The 6,006-nt window shown below is 41.2% G+C and overlaps 1 pseudogene; it reads right to left on the reverse strand.

Annotated features, from left to right (window-relative positions):
* Window positions 1-3,741: 3,741 nt before the first annotated feature.
* Window positions 3,742-5,496, reverse strand: LOC132237209 (HIV Tat-specific factor 1 homolog; annotated as a pseudogene).
* Between the last annotated feature and the right edge of the window lie 510 nt (window positions 5,497-6,006).

Consider the following 6,006-nt stretch of genomic DNA (forward strand, 5'->3'; position numbering starts at 1 on the left):
CTTTCTAAAAGTTATTATTTTAAGTGCTGGGGAAATCTGCATAAACTCTATCAGTCTTAGTTTTGTCCTCTGTAAAATACATTGATTGGGATTTAATAAAATATTGTGGTAAACATTTTTTTGTTACAACTTATTTGCACATTTTTTCTATAGTTTTTTTTCCAGATCAAATTAATTTGTTTGAACTGTATAAACTTGCAAATATTTGATCACTATTGATCTACTAAAAGAGAAATTTAATTTGGTTCAATTTACTATATTAATTCCATGATTTTAATGTGGTAAATCTCTTCCTTCCTTGACAACATAAAGGAATTTTATGGAGAATTTTTTCTTTCATCTCAGCTGGAATAAAATTGTGATAGAACATACACTGGCTTGTAATCTTGTGCATGTTACACTATAAGGGTTAGTTTCTTTGTCTATAAAACATGAACAGAAAGAGTAACTGCTTTATGAATTGTTTTGAGAATGTGAAGTGCCTTACAGATACAAATACACTCACAGTAAATGTTAACTGTTAGTAACATTATCACTATTATTATAAAATGATTTTGTACTTTAAAATATCCTCAGTATAAATACGGTTAAAATGGGTTATGTGATTATTTTTCAAGGACAAATATTTTTTTAAATAAAAGAATCTTTAAGTTGTTATCTCAATTGCAAATGGACTCTCTCAACTATTTCCTGACCTTTAGTATATGTAATTTGTCCCTGGATTAATTCTCACAGAGTGTGCAAAGGTTAATATGACATGCACACAATGCAGTGTGTCAATATTCTTCCTTTATTTAACTCCCATATAAGTCAATGAGGGAAATGTAAACACTAGAATAGAAAACTGAACAAAGTATGACCAAAAGATACATATAAAAAAGCAAATGACAAGTAAAATCTACAAATATTCTATTGTTTTAGCAATAACAGATGCAAATTAAAACAGCAGTAAAACATGATTTTCACTGCCAAACCAACGTGACTAAAAAGAGTAATACCTCACGTTAGTAAGAATGCAGGAAAGTGGACAGCTATAGCCTGATGACAAAGCTGCAAATTATTATTATTTTTTTTAATGAATGGCAGTCATCAATATATATATTGAAGCAATAAATATTCAAACCTTTTGACCCAGAAACACCATTAGGAATATATCCTAAGGCAATAAGAAATAACTATGATTTATATCAAAAGAAGTTTATCACCACATGTTCCAATATGAGTAAAATATAAATAATAACCTTAATGTCTAACAGTAGAAAACTGGTCATATAAAGTATGATAAAGTCAGGAAATTGGGAATTTAGAAGACTATGTGCTATTGTTAACAAGGACAGATGTTTAAGTACTAATATAATGTAGGATAGGGTCCTAGTTTTGAAGTTTGAACCTAGGTGTTTATTAATGCTGTCTTTGGGTGTTGAAATTACAGGATGTCTTTCTCTTCCTCGTGGTCTTAAGCATTTCATCATAAACACACATTATTTTAATAACTGCACATTTATTTTGAGAAAATGGCTACTACAGTAATTCTAGAGGCTTTTGAATTCTCTTTCAAGCCTAACAATTATTTTAATATAAAATCTTGTTGAAATTTCTATAGCACTTGTCTTACATTAAATGCTTATTAGGGAAGTGTTTTAGGGAGACCAACATCTCCAGCTTTCATCTAACTGGAGAAGAGCAATCAGTTCCCCGGCAGCACCGAGCAATATATAGAACAGGAAAGTGCTTTGCTAGCCCACGAGAGGGGCTATCAGCTTCCATATAATTAATTAGACAGTGGTCTCTACTAGAGAGACATAAACGGATGCAGAGGGAAACGCGGCAAGTGCACAAATGACCTTCTGCTGCAAAACTGGATGTGAGTTTGTTTAAGGTAACTGTTCGGTTCTACAAAAGCTCTAATAGTGCCCATAAAATTAATCTCCTGGCATTGAGTATTTGTTAAGGATGAAGACCTGTGTCTCTGGCATGTTCATAGTCTGCACTATTTTGCTTTAATACTGAGTTTCATGGTATATCACTAATAACTCAGAATAAGAGATTGATATTAAATAATAAATGTAATTCTGGACTATATTATTCTTCTGAGATACAATTTGAATACTTTATATACATATTTATATACTAGAGGGAGGCCCAGTGCATGAAATTTGTGCAATGGGGGGGGGCAGGGTGTCCCTCAGCCCAGCCTGCACCCTCACAATCCAGGACTGCTGGCTCCCAACCACTTGCCTGCCTGCCTGCCTGATTGCCCCTAATGGCTTCTGCCTACCAGCCTGATCACTGCCTAGCCACTCCCCTGCCAGCTTGATTGATGCCTAACTGCTCCCCTGCTGGCCCAATCACCCTCAACTGCCCAGCCATGCTAGCCCGATCGTCCCCAACTGCCTTCCCCTGCTGGCACAGTTTCCCCTAACTTCCCTACCCTGCTGGCATGGTCTCCCCCTGCCGGGAGCCGGTCCATCCTTGCTGTTTCAAGGGACCTGGCATATATGGCATACGGTTCTTAATATGTTTGCTCACCTTCTTGGTGCTGTGTTTTAACCAAAGTCACCTCTCTGAGAAAGGTTGAATCCCCAGGTAGGGATTTTCCCCTGAAGTTAGGGAGGGAATAAAGCCCCTCAACTAAGTGCCAGGCGGGTAATTAATCCCTTTAACTACGAACAATCATGCTTAAACTACATAATCTTTTCTCCCTGGAACGGAGATAAGAAACGCCCTAACCTTTGTAATAGAGATTGATAGGATTGAATCAACTGGTATAAATACAGTTGTAACAAGACAGAAACACACAGAACTTAGAACAGAATCAACAAGACAGAACTCATGAGACAGAATTCAGAACTCAGAACTCAGAACACAGAACTAAGGACACAGGGCTTGGAAGACAGGACCAAGAGAGACAGAGCCTAGGCACAGAACCTACACAGAGCATTCTCTAGAGACAGAAGAACTTCGCTGGCGAGAGCATGCCGGAGGATCCTGGACAGGGACTGGCCTCAGAGCCTGGAGGCAGAGCCTGGCGAGAGAGCATGGCAGGGGATCCTGGACTGAACCTGACTGCAGAGATTGACAGGAGAGCCTGACTACAACCTGGTGACTGGACCTGCCTGGAGAACCTGGACAGAACCTGGCTGGAGATCCTAAGCAGAACCTCTCTGGAGATCGAGACCAGAACTTGGCTGGAGATCCTGGCTAGGCTGCTGATCAACTGAACGCTGTCTCCGTGTCATTCCTTCTTCGCCGACTCCGTCCACACCTTTGGGGAACCCCTGGACCTGCTGGGGTTGGACCCCGGCACCCCTAACTTCCCTACCCTGCTGGCATGGTCTCCCCCAAGTGACCTCCCCTGCCAGCCTGGTTGCCCCTAACTGCCTCCTCTGCAGGCCTGGTTTCCCCCAACTGCCCTCCCCTGCAGGCCCGGTCACCCCTAACTGCCCTCACCTGCCAGGCTGGTTGCTCCTAACTGCCCTCTCCTGCTGGCCATCTTGTAGTGGCCATCTTGTGCCACATGGGGACAAACATCTTGTGTGAGGGCATGATGGTCAATTTTCATATTGCCTCTTTATTATATGGGATATTTCATATATATATATTAATTACTTATTCTAAAAATATTCAGATCTTCAAAAAAAGTGTACCTTCCTATACTCAGATAGTCCTTTTTTTGCAAATAATAGGTGTTAAAACACATAAGTTTTTGTTGAGTGTGTTTCTCTCCACGTTCTGCATGGTTCAGGGTTCGGGGTCTGGAAGAAGAGCCGCACACAAATGAAAAAGAAAAGACACAAGATAATTTGGAAATATTGGGGGACCAGGCAGGCAAGTCCAACTCAAGGAGAGGGACTTCTACTGGTGCTCAGGCCGCACCAACCTTTTATTGATCTGGGATACACCCATAGCATAGCCCTTAGGCAGGCAAGTTCCAGTAACACACAGATTAGCTCATCAGCAGACAATTTCCAGTAATAGGCAGACTATCTAATCAACAAGGATTTACATGAGTTAAGGTGGGGAGGATGCTTCAGCTACCATTATCTAGATTAACTGGGTGGTGCACAGCTCCGACCTTTGCTAGGGCTTCAAAGGTCACCCGCTTTGGGGGGTCTCTGTCTATGCTCTGCTAGTGAAGACAATAGGTGGTCTCCAACAAAATTCTCCCCCATCTTCTGATTTTTCAAACTTCTTTTCATCTACAGGCTCTTCAAATTCCATTTGAGTTTCAGCTTCTTCATCATTCATTTTATATGTGCTAGGGCACTCTGAAAAATGCCTTACTCTATAAGGCCCTGCCCTTTCTGAAGCACAGATAAAATTTGAACGCGAAGACCTTTATTGGCCTCAGGAGACTCAAGGAAAGCCTCTTATCCTTTCAGCCTTTCCTCCCTTTCTCTTGTGGTCTCCTCCACCTGGTAATCTGTAGTTCCATCCCATACTTGGGCAGTGATTTGATGACCACCAAACCACCGTCCATCCAGAGTTTGAATACAATAATCAGCTTCCTCTGGTTCCCTGAAGGACACAGAGGCCACACCATCTAGGTGTCTATCAAACAGAAGAAGCTTCCTAATTTGTCCAAACTTCGAACACTCTACTCGAAGATCTTCTCTGATCTCATTTAGCACCAACGGATCATCCTCAAAATCCATAGGATGAAACATATTTTTGATGATGACAACTCGTTCATGGCACGTTCGGATTGCCCCATCCTTTCTCTCAGGTCTCCAATCCAATTGCTTTTGTTGCTGAGATAGCTTTTTCTTTGTAATCTTTGCACTTCTTCTTCTTAGAGGCAACATATTGTCCCTTCAGTTGAAACTTTGCCACCTCAACATGTAATCTGTAGCCTCTAATTTCATCTTCATCCAAAAGTTTTAATGCAAGATCCACAGATTCCCTCTTCAAATAACAGCAAAGCCCATCTCCTTTAAGATTTCCTTGATTATCTTTGTAAAGCTTGACTTTAAATTCTTCTGTTTGAGGATCTCTCATAATAATCCCAAACTTGGACATGAGCTGTATAAATTCATCCAGTGTAATGTCTGGAGGCAAACCAGACACATATACATTTGTATTTCTGTCTTCTTCAACATGAAACCACCCTGATTCAGCCTTTCTCTTTTCTCCTCTCTTTTTGGGATCAGTGGGTTCAGGGTTTTTTTCTTTGTGGAGGTTCTTCTGCAGGCCTAGCATTAACATCTTGTACATTTGCAGTAGAGCTAGACGCACCATCATTAGAAAAGCCATAATTGGCCTGATATGTAGCAATGAAATCTTCAGTGATCTTGGGGAACCAAGCCTTCTTATCCAGGTCCCACTCGTAGGGAGTGTCATCTAGCTGCTGCCGGAAAGAATTGTTTTCTCTACCTGGACCTTTCTGGGTGTCTCCTTTATGGGTGTCTCCGTACAATTTTTGCAATCGCAACTGCTCATCAAAGTTGTCTTTCCCATCCAAGTTGTTGCAACTCATGTTGTCGACTTAGCTCAGGGGAACAGCCACGTTGGGCACCAGTTGTTGGGGTCCAACCCCAGCAGGTCCAGGGGTCCCCAAAGGTGTGGACAGAGTTGGTGAAGAAGGAATGACATGGAGACAGCGTTCAGTTGATCAGCAGCCTAGCCAGGATCTCCAGCAAGTTCTGTGTTTTATTGTCTTGTTACATCTGTATTTATACTAGTTGATTTTAATCCTGTCAATTTCTATTCCAAAGGTTAGGGTGTTTCTTATCTCCATTCCAGGGAGTAAAGATTATGTAACTTAAGGGTGATTGTTCGTAGTTAAAGTGATTAACTACCTGCCTGGCATTTTGTTAAGGGGTTTTATTCCCTTCCTAACTTCAGGGGGAAAATCCCTACCTGGGGAAACATCCTCGGAGAGGTGACCTTGATTAAAACACATAGCGCGAGAAGGTGAGCAAACATATTAAGAACAGTATGCCATATACACCAGGTCCCTTGAAACATATGCTGTGCAGATGTTTCTTCCCTGCAGCGACTGTGTCA

Source organism: Myotis daubentonii, chromosome 1 (genome assembly GCF_963259705.1).
Source record: "Myotis daubentonii chromosome 1, mMyoDau2.1, whole genome shotgun sequence".
NCBI lineage: Eukaryota > Metazoa > Chordata > Mammalia > Chiroptera > Vespertilionidae > Myotis > Myotis daubentonii.